This window comes from Meriones unguiculatus, chromosome 14, assembly GCF_030254825.1.
Source record: "Meriones unguiculatus strain TT.TT164.6M chromosome 14, Bangor_MerUng_6.1, whole genome shotgun sequence".
Lineage (NCBI taxonomy): Eukaryota > Metazoa > Chordata > Mammalia > Rodentia > Muridae > Meriones > Meriones unguiculatus.
The window spans coordinates 55,873,401-55,888,784 of record NC_083361.1 but is presented as its reverse complement, the minus strand read 5'-3'; the positions used below and the strand labels follow the sequence as shown (position 1 = coordinate 55,888,784).

At 40.9% G+C, this 15,384-nt stretch overlaps 1 protein-coding gene across 10 annotated transcripts in view; it reads left to right on the top strand.

Annotated features, from left to right (window-relative positions):
- The first annotated feature begins 845 nt into the window (after nt 1-845).
- Nucleotides 846-15,384, top strand: part of Mef2a (myocyte enhancer factor 2A) — a 126,907-nt gene continuing 112,368 nt past the window's right edge. For 9 of the 10 annotated variants that reach the window (XM_021651003.2, XM_060367308.1, XM_060367304.1 and 6 more), the window contains exon 1: nt 846-1,317. The gene's annotated coding sequence lies outside the window, so the exon portion shown is untranslated. Of the gene's footprint in view, nt 1,318-1,832; nt 1,857-15,384 lie in introns of those variants that run through there. The other variant, XM_060367305.1, reaches the window with a different exon arrangement.

Sequence of the window (15,384 nt, the reverse complement as noted above, 5' to 3'; positions counted from 1 at the left end):
TGGGTTCGGACACAAGCAATCCTCAAGACCTCTACGAAGGGGGCAACTTTTGGGGTGAGGCCCGGCAGAGGCTCACCTCCAGAAGACCTCTCTGGACAAAAATCAGTAACAACACAACCGTTGTTTGAAGGACAGACAGCTTTTCCCCTCAGAAAAATCAGTTCAGCTGAGCGGTTAGGAGTTCAAGTCCTCATTGCCCTTCTCTGCTGCTGTGTGGCCCCGCCAGGTCAGAGTTGTTTTCAGTTTCCCTTTCCTACCTGTCAGATGGGAACGGAAAGTGAGCTGAACTTCACAGGGATGTGAGGATTAAGTGAGCTACACTTTAGCGCTAGCGCTGTACCAGCTACTATTAATAGCCCCACTAGGCAGGTCGCTTTATTCTCAAGGTGTCTTTTGCCCTCCAAGCCCCCGCTGGGACTGAGTGGCCAGGGACGGGGTCCAACAGCGCTCGCCCAGCGGGCGTGACCCAGCGGCTGTCCAGGCCGGGACCCAGGTGTGGCCCTGACCACAGCGAGGGCGTGGCGAGCCGACGTCTGGGCAGGCCCAGGGCGCACGAAGGCGGGGAGCCGGTCTCGGTCCGGGCCACGGCAACGGGGCGTCTGGGCCGCCCCGCTGCGACCGGACCCGGCTGCGGTCGCGGACCAAACGCGGGGACCGTGGGTCACGCGCCGCGTCACCCGAGCCGCGGGCCCCGGCTCGTCCAGGAGGCGGCGGCGGGGGCGCGACGCCGCCAGCCTGCCACGCCCAGGGAGGCGCCCGGGCCCTCATCAAGTGACCAGCATCCCTTCCAGGAGTCCTCGGTCTTTCGGAGGGAAGCGCGCTCCAGCCTGCAGCCCCGGCGCCAAGCCGCCGTCATCTCCTTCCTGTGCCGGGTGATCTGTCTCCTCACCCACCCGGAAAAACATAGTCCGCCCCTCGTGTCCTTGTGGAACGGCGCTAGCCGCGCACGGGGCGCGCTTCTCCTTGCCTGTACCCTCGTCCTGCCCATGCCAAACCCTTCAGGACCCACCGAGAGGAGAAACCTGCCCTAGAAGGAGACCCCGGGAGAGAAGAAAGAGAGGAAGCCGAGAGGAAGGGAGAGGCGAGGCCGGCGGAGGGACACCAGGGCGTCCGCGCAGTGCGCACGCGCGCCGCCGAGAACGAGTTCCGGTCTGGCCGAGGCCTGACTCCTAAAAATAGCCCCGGTGTGGGGATCCGTGCGCGGATGTCCCGGCGAGTCCCGGGCTGAAGGAGGCGGCTCCGGGCTGCGCGGAGTGCTGTGGCGGGCCGGGCCGGGGCTGCGGCGTGTGCGCGCCCGCCGGCTGTGGCGGAGACTCGGTGAGGGGCCGCGGGCGGCGGGGATGTGGCGGCGGCTGGGGAGGGGGTCGGGCCGCGCTGAGGTGGGGGGCGCCGGGGCGGCTGGAGGTGGTGGTGGTGGGGGGTGCGGCGTGGCCGAGGAAGGGGTGCCCACGGGGCTCCGGGGGGCCCCGGGCGAGGCTGAGCGCGGGGCGCCGGGGCCCTGGGGAAGGCGGAGGGGCGCGGCGCGGCGCGGTGGGGGCGGGGTGCCCTCGGGGCGGGCCCGGGGGCTGCGGGCGCGGCGGCGGGGGCCGGCGGGGGACCGTCGTGGCCCGCCTCCCCCGGGCGCGCCACCTCCGGGGCCCCCCGCCGCGCCGCGCCGCGCCGCTCCTCCCCGAAAGTTGACTGAGTTCCCAAGGGGCCGCCGGCTCCGTTCCTCGGGCTCCGCGAACCTCGGGGGGTCTCCCCGCGCGGCGGACCTCCGGGGCGTGGGGGGCGGGGGGGCGTCCGGCCCTGTGGTCACACTTGAAGTTCCCCCACTTGTGCGTCGGGAGGAGAAGGTTGGTTCGCCAGGGCGGCAGGTAGGGGGTCTGAACTCTCCGGTCGCGGTGTCGGTGGCAGGGTGTGTGTGTGTGTGTGTGTGTGTTGGGGGCTGGCTCGGGCGGCCGTCCTCCCCCACCCCGCTCCCGAGCACCTGCGGGTGCGGGGAGGGGGCTCGGGAGTTGGGGGGCTGCGGAAGGGACTCGCTCCCTGCCCTCCGCGGTCGAGTAGATCCCGCCGCGTCGTGCGATGGAAACTTTGCCCTCGGGTTCGGCATCGTCTCTTATTTTGGACAGTTGAGGATTAAAGATCGGTGATAATGCAGACAAGTTTGGGAAAGGTGAGCGGTTCTGAATTAGCGTTTCCTCCCCTCTCCTTGGGAACGTGTAACTATCCGATTCTTGCTCAGACCCGAAATCGGTCCCTGAGCTCTGAAGCTCCTGTCATGAGCCAGTAGGGAATCGAGTGTAGATCGGGTACAACATAGCGTTAACCTGTATGTTAATTTACTATGAAACTGGGATTTCAGAAACTGCAATTAGAAAGACCCGCTGTGATGTGTTGACAACTGTACAGGTACTTAAAAACTAACATTGTATAACAGTTTTCAAGTTTGTAGCGCATTGTGTTTCCCTTATGCCTTGTATCATCCATTACTGAACGACACTGAGGTTCTCTAAAGTAGTAATTAGGTGTATATTACACAAGAGTACTTTCCCTTTAAGAATCCAGCTGCGTTGTTTTGGCAACTGCTAAGTAGTCTAGTTGTCAGTTTTTAAATCTATGTTACCTTGGCAGTACTTTAACAGTCTGTGGAAAAGGTAAACAAAGTAGTTTTTTTTTTTTTTTTTAACATACTAAAATGACATTTCTTTTAATGTGAACTTAGGGAACGAGGTTGAAGCAACTATTAATGGTATTATGACATTGTCTATACACCTTTGTCTTGTTTCTGTATCTTTTTGGAGAGCTCTGACTCTTTTTTTCTTGTAACTGGCAACTTCTAGGGGAAACATGCTATCTCAAAGATGATTTAAATTTTAGTTTAGTAATGTTATACAAATGGAGTGTTGACTGGAACATACAGTATGAGACAGTATAATTAGTATTTGTTGTGGGTTCATTGAACTGGAATTAATTTTAATTTTCAGTGCATATTGTTGCAAAAGTTGAGAGGATAATGTTAAAATAGTGAAAGCACTTTAAAGGGCAAACCTGGCTATTTATATGCTTGCATACTATATTAATAATTCTTGTTGCAAGAGTGTTTTCAAAGATATGTACTAAAACAGTCAGTGCTTGTGAAGAACAGTGATCTCTAAATACAACTGTATTTACCCATTTTCTTCAATTCATACTGTTGTTACATGTAAAATCATAGTCTTTCCATGAAGGTAAAAGTGCACTTAACTCATCCTAGAAGATTTTAAATTGAAGAATTGGAGAGTGATCAAGGAAGGAAATAGCTTTCTGAGGCTTAAAAATGATTGTAATGTCAGCATGTTGAATTATGCCCTGAGAATAATTTAATTCTCTATGTAGCTTTTATATTTCTACAATGGTGTATGTGGCAAAGGTTTTGTTTTATTTTGGTTTTGGTAAATGTAATTGGAAATAAAATTCTCTAGATCTTGAGTTGTTTCAGATGCTGATTCTGTATTTTTTTACCACAGCTTTGTATTTGAAGGTGAAGTTTGCTAATGTAGTTATATCTTAGTAGATTGCATTATGATTTAGGAGGGGTCCACAGTCAAATTTGTTTTGGCAAAGTAGCATGTTTGTCACTCTGTTTTCCTCTTGTATCTTTTAGTCTGGTAGGAAGAAGAATTTATTATAACATAGTGATGAAAATCATGAATTTCAGAGGCATTTACATTTAAAACGTTCAGTCTTATCACATCATGCTCCCCCTTTAAAGATAAGCTCAAGGTTCATAGGAATGTTACAAAGTCTAGTGTAAGCTTTTTATCAGTGAAGGGCAATGAGAATACTGTTTTGTGTATTGAAAATGATCACTATTGCCTTTTTTCCAAGATTAAAAAGATTTGTAAATGTGGTCTTCATAAACTAAGAAGTGAATGCCTTCTCCAGTTTAAGAAAAGTAAATAGGGAAATTGAGTGAAATTTTAGGGTAGATAAGGGCATGCAAGGTTTAGGGTAGACAAGGGCATCAGAGATTTGCAAAGGAAGGCTGTTTAATTTTGTTTTAGTTAGATCTTGATTTAGATGCTAACTTTACTGCTGAAAAATTAGTGAAATAATATCAGAAAAATGGAAAAGAATTGTGCCACTTGTCCTATGGCATTAGAATTTAAATGAGATGAGTTCATAGCTTACTGCTTGAGCCTTGATGTTCAAAAATGCATGTTACCCAGTGTCCCTCCTTCCTTGCTTGCTTTCATGTGTCTTTTCGTATGACAGGTATGTATGTATGCTCGTGTGAGAATGCTTAGTGTTTGAGACACAAAGGACTTTGTACCGGAGAATGCTCATGTGTCTATTTTGATAAAATACCCCAGTGCTAGTGTCAGTTCTCTCTCAGATATCACATAAAATGTTTACTTGACTGTTTTACTTTAAATTTTTGATCTTTGACTGTGACTTGCTTTTAGTCTTATTCTCCCCCATTCTTTTTAGAATTAGATTTGAGTTTCAGTAACCTTCCAGTTCCTCACTGAGTTACGTCTTGTGTTATGAGAGTTCTTTTCAAGATGTGGTCTTTAACATTTGAAATTAGAAAAAAAAATTGTTCAACCTACCCGGAATAAATATACTTGAAAAAGCTTTTCATTAGTAAGTAATGTATAATTTTTTCATACTTTGTTTTGCCTGGTCTGTGAAACTAAAAGACTTCATCTGTGTTTACGTAATCTGTGTACCATATGATAAATGCACCCTCTTCCAGTTTACTATAATTAAATAGCATAAGCTCATTTGTTAATTCGAAAGTCTTATGTTATAGCATAGGATCTGTACTGGCATTACCTTATTTATAATTTTATAGATTTTTAGCAACATTTGTATTAACTGAATCTAACTGATAATATCACATTTAATTTCAATATGCAGTGTATTAATAGTAACTGAAGGTAAATCACACGTATCTAAGTTTAAAACATTAGACTGTGTATGAGAGGTGGAATACCATATTTACACAAGTGTTGTATGGTGGTAGGTAGTTTACCAGCATTAGTTAACACTTGATGCAGAAACCAGAGAGCACTTTCTAAAAAGGTGAATACACCTTTAACAGATATCAGACGAGGCATATTTTTTTCTTAAGCGTTTGAGGATCAAACCCAGCATACCACTTGTGAGGCAGATGCTCTCCATACCACAGCCACATCCAGCCCTCCAAAACAAGTATATCTTTTAAAGGCTGTTTTGAATTAATGTTAGTTTTATTTTCTAAGCAGGAATACAGACTTTGTGGATTAAAAAAAAATCTGGAAAAGTTTTATGCTTTGAGAAATGTTTTCAGTAATGGATGGCAAGTTTGTGTTAATGAGCTGGTCTTTTCCCTTGTTTTTGTGACTAGCAGCATACATATGCAGTTATGCAGTTTGACAGGAGTTTGTTTGGGATATGACTCTTTGTGTCTCTTGGAGCAAAGAGCTACTTTCTATTTGACCTTGTAAGATAACTTGTAACTTGGGCTTACTAAAAACAAGGTATTCCATCTGGCTGGCATTGCATAATGCTGTATTTGCCTGTCTCACCTTTGGTCCTTACTCCCAGAAGTTTATTTACTATGTAAGATTAGAATTGTATTTCTAAAATTCAGACCAATATGCCAGTTCTCTTTTTTTAAAAAAATTGTGTTTTTTGCCTGCATATGTGTGTATACCGCATGTATCTTGATGCTCAGAGGTTGAAGAGGGTGTCGGATCCTCTGGAATTGGTGTTAAGGATGATTGTAGGCCACCATGTGGATGCTGGGGACAGGAACAGGTAGGTTCTCCACAAGAGCAATACGTACATTTAACAACTGAGCCATTTTCAGCCCTACATGCCAGTTTGCTTGAAACCAAAAACAGAAACAAAACCTTTGAAGGCATAGGAAAGATCAGTAGAGGGGCTGTAAAGCAAAGTTAAGAGATTGCCCTCTAAAAAGAAACTGTTAAGTGAAAATAACCACCCTACTTAGTGTTCTTTGAGAAATCCTCTCTCTGAGGCTGGTGTTCATTGTGTAAAACGGTTCGTAACATTGACTCCAGTGAGTTGTTGAGGGGATTCAGTTAGATGTGAGTATAGTAGAATGACTGATTGCATAGTACACAGGAATTTTTCCTGTACTATTACTTTTCTGCTACTGCATCTGCAGTTGTTTGTCAATGGCTCACCTCATAAGATCGTTTCATTTCAGTCTTTCCAGACACACTGCCAGCCATTAACCTTTGGTTTCTCTGCCTTTAGCATAGACCAGCTGTGTGCTCTTCACTGAAATAGCCATGTGTTTTCAAGGTGATGACTCCTCCTTTTTAGCTTTCTAGCTTAGAATTCTCCTGAGCTTGCCGTCTAAGTAGACACCCTTTAGAATCTTAAACATAATAGGTTTAAAATAGAGCTATATTTTCCTCACCACTATTTTTCTCCTCTTCTTTTTCTCCTCTTTGTTTTCTTCTTCCTCTTCCTCTTCTTCCTTTTCCTTCCATGATCTTGTATTTCTGCCAGTCTTCCCTACCTTAGTATATTACTTTGTTCAAACCAGAAATACAATATTTTAATTCTCAAATTTGTACTTCATGATTTATCTTCAGTACATCTTCTAGTCTCTTTGCTTCTTCATTCTGTCATTGCCTTCTACTCCAGTAGCCTCCTGAGTGCTCCCATCTTCACACCTGCTCCCTCATTTTTGAGGCAAGCCTAGGTTGGTCTTGAACTTGCTCTGTAACTGAGGATGACTTATTTATTTATTTATCCATCCATTTATTTATTTATTTATTTCACTTTATTTTATATACATTAGTATGAAGGTGTCAGATCCCTTGGAATGGGCATTACAGACAGTTGTGAGATGCCACGTGGGTCCTTTGGAAGAGCAGACAGTGTTCTTAACCGCTGAGCCATCTCTCCAGCCCCGAGGATGACTTTGAGTTCATCCTTGTGGATGATCCTCCAGCCTTCATTCCTCAGGTGCTTGGAACTCCAGGCAGGAACTGAAACAGAAACTCTGAAGGAATGCTGCTTACTGACTTTCTATCCGTGGCTTGCTCAGCCTGCTCTTGTTTGTTTGTTTGTTTTTCTGAGGCAGGGTTTTTCTGTGGAACAGCTCTGGCTGGAGCTTGCTCTCTCTGTAGACCAGATGGCCTGGAACTCACAGAGATCCACCTGCCTCTGTCTCCCAAGTGCTGGGATTAAAAGCATGCGCACCCCTACCTGGCCCAGCCTGCTTTCTTCTGCAACACTGGCACACTTGTCCAGGAGTGGCATCATCTGTAGGGGCTGGCTCTCCTACATCAACATTAACTTAAAAGATTTTCCCATAGGACAATCTGATGGAGGCGGTTTCTCAATTGAGGTTCTCTTTTCAGTGTCAAATTGACACCCACCCTGCCCCCTCCCTGCTGCCAAGAAAACAAAAACAAAGCAAAAAAAAACTAACCAGGACACTCAGACATGGAGTATTTCCTTTAAGACACTTCTAAATTTGCGTAGTTGATTTGTTCAGTTTTCATGGTCTTTCTCCATTATCTGAATATGAACTTTGCAAAAGCAGCGAGGTCTTGTCAGTCATTAATAGTACTCTGCCTGCACTTGGAAGATACTGAGTATTGGAATGAGTGTTTCTGTATCTTTGTTCTCGTTTTCTCCAGTGATTGAAATGCTCCCTTGTTCATAGAATTACTGAACTACTTATCCTTTAAGTCCTAGTTCAAATGTTATCTCATCTGTGATTTCAGTTTTAATCTCTCTTGATGAGTTTTCTCTCCTGTTCTTGGTATGCTTTCCAAAGCCCTAGATACATACATTATTTGCAGAATAAATCTCATTTTGGGTTATTGTAACTGATCCTACTCACTTATGGTCTGTATCCACCAGGCTATTGATAAGGAATGAATTCTGAGGAAATGTTAAAGTTGAAGAAAATTTTACTTTCTAGATCATAAACCGTAACATGCATTTACTCTGTTATTAGTCTATTTTCATCAATATTATAAAGGAATTTGAGCGCTCTTGAGGTTTAGTGGCATTTCCTGGGCGTCAGTTTGCCTTCTCATAGGGTGATGGTAGCCCTGGTGTCTGAAGGGTGTGTTTATTCCTGTTTTGAAATGATAATCTTATGATTCCTTACTAACACAAATTCTCCCTTTTCCCATTCCCTTCAGTTTATCCAGCTAGTTTCACATACTGTTTCAGAAACTCTCCAATTTAACACAACATTCAAGAAATACACTACCATTTCACTTGTTTTGTTAAGGAAAAGTTTGAAACTGTGGCAAATACTAGGAACCTACTGGTCATTTGTAACAGTGAAAATCATTCTCCATGTTAAACAGTTGATAGAAAAATGAGCTTTTACAAATTGGGTACTACTGTTTGTTTTGATACTTTTGTTAATGTTGGTAGATTTGTTCACATGGATTATGAAAGGGAGTGAAGAAGCTAGTAGTTAAGGTTATTATTATTATTTTCCTTTAAGAAATGGCTTACTTTTCCAATGTAAGATTTTAGTGTTGAGAGAAGACTTAGAAAAATTATTTTGGAAAACACTTCCCCCTCTCGCATACACCTGTCACCTAATGTTGGTCAGTTGTCAACATTTGCCACATTTGGTTTGCCACTTTCTGTTTTGTTAGCTTGCAAAATGACCACAGGTTTTAGAAACATTATTACTTTACTTACACTTTTAAGCTCCCTGATTCCATCTTCTGGGGGATGTCAGGAAATACATGTTTGTTTGGTTAAGATCTGAAACACAGCTTAATACCAAACCTACAGGTACCTGTATAGTAATGGTTGGAAATGCTACATGATTGTGTGTAAACATTGTTAACAAGAAAACTACATAAGAAACATATGCTATTAACATACATGTTCTTTGATATCAGGAACCTGGTGTAGCTCTCCTTTTTCTCTTTTTTTTTTTGCCCCCCTTTTTCTTCCTCTTCTTTCCATTATTTTTATTAGTGAATCGTTTGAGAGTAAGTTATGCAGCTTGTGATCCTTTCCTCCTGAATGATTCGTCTGGTACCTCTTAATAACCAGGACACATTCTTCTTCCATAATCATCGTATGGTGGCTGTAAGAAATTTAATCTTGATACTATTATTTGATATAATTCAGACTCAAATAGTCTCCAGTTGTGCTAGAAATATTTTTTAATAAGCCCCTTTAATTATGATGTGTTGCATTGTCATAGCTCTTGCATTGTTTAAATCTGAAAGTTCTTCAACCATTTTGTTTTTTCTTTAACATGAGTAGTTTTAAAGAGGTGAGGCCTTTGTTTTGGTAGAGTTGTCTGTCAGTTAAGATTTGTTCTTTTGCTTCTTGGTAATTACACTCAGGTAATGTTCTTCTGGCATAATCCCATGGTAAGTGATGACATGTGCTTCATCACATCTGGAGGTAGTTTGATGTCAGCCAGATGATGCTGGTGCTGTTTACTTTGATACTTCAGTGAAAGTTTTACCTGCTAGTTTCTTCCATTATAAAAGGTGTCGCCATGTCCTTTGTTGTTCTTGAAGTGTATTTCAGGTTTTTTGTTTTGTTTTGTTTTTCCAGACAGGGTTTCTGTGTATAACCTTGTTTCAGTTTACCTCAGAATGTTCAGGTAATGTCTTTGGTGTTTATTGATGATTCTGCTTGAGTCAAGGAGGCACACTGTGTGCAAATGGTTGTTTTTCTATCACTTTTTTCTTTTCTTTTTTCTTTTTTTTTCTTTTTTACATTATTTAGTGGGTATTTCTATTGTAAAGGGATTTTCTTGCTCAGCTGTTTCATTGATATAATATGAATTCATAGGTTCTTTTTTAGTCACACAGGTTATTCTCTATTGTTGTCCTTACTCATTTTGAAAAATGTTTCAGATTAACCCACATTTGGTCAGTGTTAACTTTTTGGCTTAACTCATTGCTTGTTTTGATATGTTCTCTTTTATTTTTGAATCAGTTCCTTATTTTGTAGAAGAATAAGATAGTCTGGGCTAATCTTAGGATTTTCTTGCTGTTATTCTAGAATGCCATAACATGGTTATTTTTATTAAAAATTATGTGTATGAGTGTTTTATCTTAATGAATTTCTTTCTGTCACTTGTGTGCCTGGTGCCTGCAGAGGCCAGAAGGGAACCTGGGACTCCCTGGAACTGAAGTTACGGACAATTGTGAGCCGTTATGTGAGTACTAGGAATTGAACTAGGGTCTCTGGTAGAGCAGACAGTGCTGAGCCATCATTTTAGCTGCATCTCTCCTTTCTCACTTTTAAGTATAAAGAAACCAAGAACTGGGCAGTAGATACTTCAGAATTGATTTGTTTTAGGGCCATTTTAACTTGTCAAGATAAATAATGTTGAGTTTATGTTGGTATATTGTAATTTGTACATTCCTAAAACTTGAACGAAGGGGGAAATGTCACAGGCCCCATCCATTGTGAATCTTTTAAATACAGACACACCACCTTTCAAGAAAAACAAAACAAAAAATATGACTGGGACTTAGATTTGTCAAGAGGGAGATAGTGTTGACTAGGCCTGTGTGGAGGACAAGAGCTCAGATTGCTTTAAAGAAACAAAGTGAAAGAGAGGATCAGGACCAAACAGTAGTGGAAGCTAAGGTTAAATTGGGACCAGGTTATGGAAACTGTTAAGCTTCGTTAAGGTATTTGTATTTTATCCCATGAAAATTGAAGTATCTTAAGCCTGGGAAGAATTGGTCAACAAAATCATGCTTGTGGGACTGGACTAGAACTCTGTGCCAGTATGTGCAAATGCCTAGGCTTCATTCCCAGCACTGGAGGGTGGGAGTGATGGTGACATGCTCTGGTGTGGACATGTGGAGAATTATTTCAACATTTGGAATGATTGAGTTTGGTAGTCAGAATGATTAGAAGGCTTAAATTGGAAAAGGACACAGTAGCTTGGATAACAGTAGTGGAGAAAGGATTGAAGAAATATATTAAATAATAATACTAAAGAAACAGTGGTGGAGGTATGATAAAATTCATGTGTTTGGCAATTGTGGAAGGAATGTTAACTGATAGTGCAGAAGGAAGAGCAGATTTCATATATGCCCTGCAAGAATGTAGACAGAGAGTGTAATGTATGACTTTACTACCAGAAGTGCAATACATCTTGGGAATGACAGGGCTTGGGAATTTTGCCCTCTAATGGGTGTTAGAAGATGAAGAGAAAAGAAGATAAGAAGTGATTAGGGAAGTGAGAGGACTTATCTATTAAAAAATATATATTGAGGATGTGTCTGCCCTAAGGTAAGAAACCTGTTTTAAAATCTCAAGGTATTCAGTGTTTGGCTTTGTAAAATAGAAGTGAAATTTTTTAAATGCTGTATTTTCAGTATTGTCTTCTTAAGTGAAAACAAAACACCCCTTCCAATAACACTTTTCTCCGAACAAAGGCTAGCCAGTAGTAGCTAAATTGCTCTAGTTATTAAAATTGATGTTAGATAGTGGCTAAAAACCATGAAACAGATTTACAAATGATGAGGTAAATATTTTATATGTTTACATGTGTATATTTTGTGCACAATAATAAAAAAGAAGCCATGAATTTGAGAGGAATTGGAGGCATTGAAGGGAGGGGAAATGAGAGGCATTGATGGGAGGAAAGGGAAGTGGGGGAAATGATGTAATTATATTTTAATTAAAAATTTGAAATGAGGTTAATAATGTAATGGATCAGTGGAATCCAGTATTTCCTAATCATTATTTATAATCAGTATTTTAACTTGATCTTCTAAAATGACATATATTATACCAGATAGCTTATGGCACTAAACTCTGCAATATTGTGTTTATTCTTTTATTCCTTTGAGTATAATAAATTGGTTGCTAATTGGAACAAAATGAGATGGGGTATTGTGTCATTGACAGATCATTTTGAATTGTTATAGGAATTATTTTATTTAGTTAGTTTTTGTATAAATTAGACTTTTTCTTTCTTTCTTTTTTTTTTTCCTGAGACAGTGTTTCTCTGTGTAGCCTTGGCTGTCCTGGACTTGCTTTGTACACCAGGCTCGCCTGGAACTCACAGAGATCTGCCTGCCTCTGCTTCCCTGAATGCTGTGATTACATGTGTGTGCTACCACGTCTGGCAACTAATGTATTTTTTAGTAATATAAAAAATTAGTATTTTTTTTATTCCCCAATAGAAGACAACCTTAGTTAGGCTGTGGAATAATGTTAGGGAAAAATAAAAAACTGGAAAAACAGTGTAGAGTTTGTGTGTCATGCAGCTGCCTCTAATGTTGGATATCTTATAAAAACATATGTGGAACTATAAAAACCAGGAATATAATAGTGATATGGTGCCATTAAATTATTAAGTTTTATTAATCTGTCTTGTAATAAGTTTTTTCTGTCCTAGGATACTACTCCACTGCATTTGTTTGTCCTGTCTCTTTAATCTCTTTAACTCTCCTCTGTTCATTCTCTCCTTGTCCTTAAGACTTCGATGCTTTTAAGGAGCACTGTTGCCCTGCTTGCTGCATAGGTTTAACTGGTGCTTCCCTCAGATTGGGGATTTGATGTGTTTTTGCAGTATCACTGAAGTATTGGTATTCTATAAGGAGGTATGTTTTCTATTCGGAGTATATAATGTCAGTGTCTTATAACTGATGTTAATCTGCTCCTTTAATTAAGGTAGTGCCTGCTGTCTTCTCTGTGAATCAGAGATTTTTCTCTTTATAATTGATATATATCTTCAGGGAGATATTTTGAGGCTCTGCCAATTTTCTGGTACCTCTTCACACTCTCATCCATTTATTTTAGCATATAACAGTGGGACTTATAGCACTACTTACCACCATGGAATTTACCTGCTGGTGATTTCATAGTTTCTTTGACCCTTCACCGTTTACTGACAGTCTTCTGTAATGAAAGGCATTCCTTGTCCTTTACGTACATGTTGATTCATTTTTATCAGTTCAGACTCAAAGACACTCATGTTATTTTGTAGGTTATAGTCTGATGTTACTATAGACCATGTCGCTTAGATTGTTATGGTTTGACCATTAAAAAGCTCCTGCTTCTGTTCCTGTGTCCTTCTGACATGGGCCGCCCCCCCCATCCTTTCTGAACATTCTTTACAAGAAAACCAAGGTTCATTATTTATCTGTACTTACCTACCCACCCATTGTCAGGTCCCTCCATCCATCTATCCCTCCATCTCCTCATTTCCCCATCTCAACCCTAGAATCATCTTTTCTAGAGATTCTTCCTTGATTTCTTGTTTTAGAGGATGGCATTTAAAAACCCAGACCCTGCTGAGAAGTAGTGGTGCACACCTTTAATCCCAGTACTGGGAAGGTACTGGGAGGTAAATCTCTGTGAGTTTGGGGCCTGGTCTACAGAATGAGTTTCATGATTGCAACAGAGAAACCCTGTCTCAAATAAACAAACAAAAACCAAAAACAAACAAATAAAAAACAACCCAAATGATAGTGACAGATGTTTACTAGAGTGAATTTCCTCCCTTCTTTTCTCCCTCCCTTCCTTTTTTAAATTTTCCTTTGTTCTTCTCTCTCTTTCCCTTCCTTCTTCAGCAGATGGTGCTAAAAATAAGTGTGTGTACTGACTCCCATATATACACATATACAGTTTTGTAACACAGCATCTGTGTTCCTATGAAAGAACTATATAGGTTCATAGGATCAGAGAGGTTAGGAAAGTAACACTCATGAAACTTTGCCAGTGACACATCAAAAGAAAGGATAAATAATGTAATTTCACTAATGCTTGATTAAGTAGTGCATAAGTACATATTAAGTCTGGCACTTTACAATGAAAATAATTTGTCCATGTGAATGAATGCCCCAAGTATTGTGGCTTGTTAGTTATTATGAAATGGTAGGAGAATTACAGAAATCAGATGAAATAACACTAGAAATGGATAGGTTTGTCTCATAAGATGTCAGTGGTGATGGACCAGGGGTGGTGTGGTACCTTTAATCTCAGCACTCAGGAGGCAGAGGCAGAGGCAGGGGCAGGCAGATCTCTGCGTTCCAGGCCAGCCTAGTCTACAGAATGAGTTCCAGGACATCTATCGAAAACACAGAGAAACCCTGCCTCAAAAAAAAAAAAAAAAAAGTGTGGTGAACTGTTGTAACTCTGTTGAGTCAGTTTTCCCTTTTATATTTTGTTATTTGTGCTGCACTTCTGTAATGATTTACATTTCTTCCATATTTTCAGCCAAAATTCAACTATCTCCTTGATTTTTATTTACTTGTTTTTAATTTTAGATTAATTTTAGATTTCTGATTCAGGGTGGCTTGTTTACATATCTCAAGTTCTGTTTTGTAGCCATGCTGTAGTCACTTTTTCCTTCTCTGAGGTGATTGTTTTGGGTTGAGAAGGTATTTCCCATTTGTTGTATATCAAATTTTGTTTTCTGATTTTTCAGGACTTCACTTTAAAATTTTTCATGTTTTGGGGGAATGTGCAGTGCTCATAGGCTAATAATTTCCTCTACTGTCTGGGTGAAACTGTTCTGTTATATTAAGGATTCTTAAATTTTTTTTTTTGCTTGTCTGTTTTAATGGTTGGAGAAGGATTGTAGGAATCTCAGCTTTATGATTCTCTTTTGACTTTTACAACTACAAATTTTTTCATTTTCTATTTTGTTTTATTATACAACTGCCAGTGACACTTTTTCCCCTACATTTTTGCCCTTGTCCCTTTGGGAGCTGTGTTTCAGTTTCCTCTTATATGGCATCTAGATTCTTAAGTGACTCCTGTTCCTTTATAATACCAGGATTTTGGAATTTTTCCTGATGTGTTCTAATCTTCCCAGACACTATTCCAGTATTTTCAGATTTCAAGTGGCTTCTGTGTTTTGGATGTTTTTTTTCAGAATAAACCTCAGGCTCCTTTGCTTAGCCTCTTTCCCACAAAGCCTTGTGTTAGAGTCCAGTGTGTAACAGCTCCAGAAATCAAGTGCAAGGTTTTGGTTATACTATCTTTATTCACATATGTTCTGCAGACACATTCTGTGTCTTCAAGTTATGGTGTGTGGCTTTCCTTTCCATTAAAAAAAATTAAATAGAATATTTTAGAGTAAGTTATACTACCATCATTGCACTCTGAAATCTCCACTTCAGGTAGAGGATCCATTGGTTTATTCTGTCAGTTGCTGTAAAGCTTTTAGTTAGGGAGATACTGTGGACTTCACCTTCCACTCATGAGCTAACTAGAGGCTTTAGAATGTTTTGGAGGAGAAATAAACAAATGAAAACTAAATATTCTTGTCTCTTTCTCATATGCATGCTAGTTCTGAATTATTGTTATTTCATAATGTTTTTTTTTCCTAAAAAGCAGGAAATCCTGTTCATTTAAAGGCTTATGTCCATACTTGAGAATGCCTTGCTTTTATTAATATGTGAGTTATAGGACCCACTC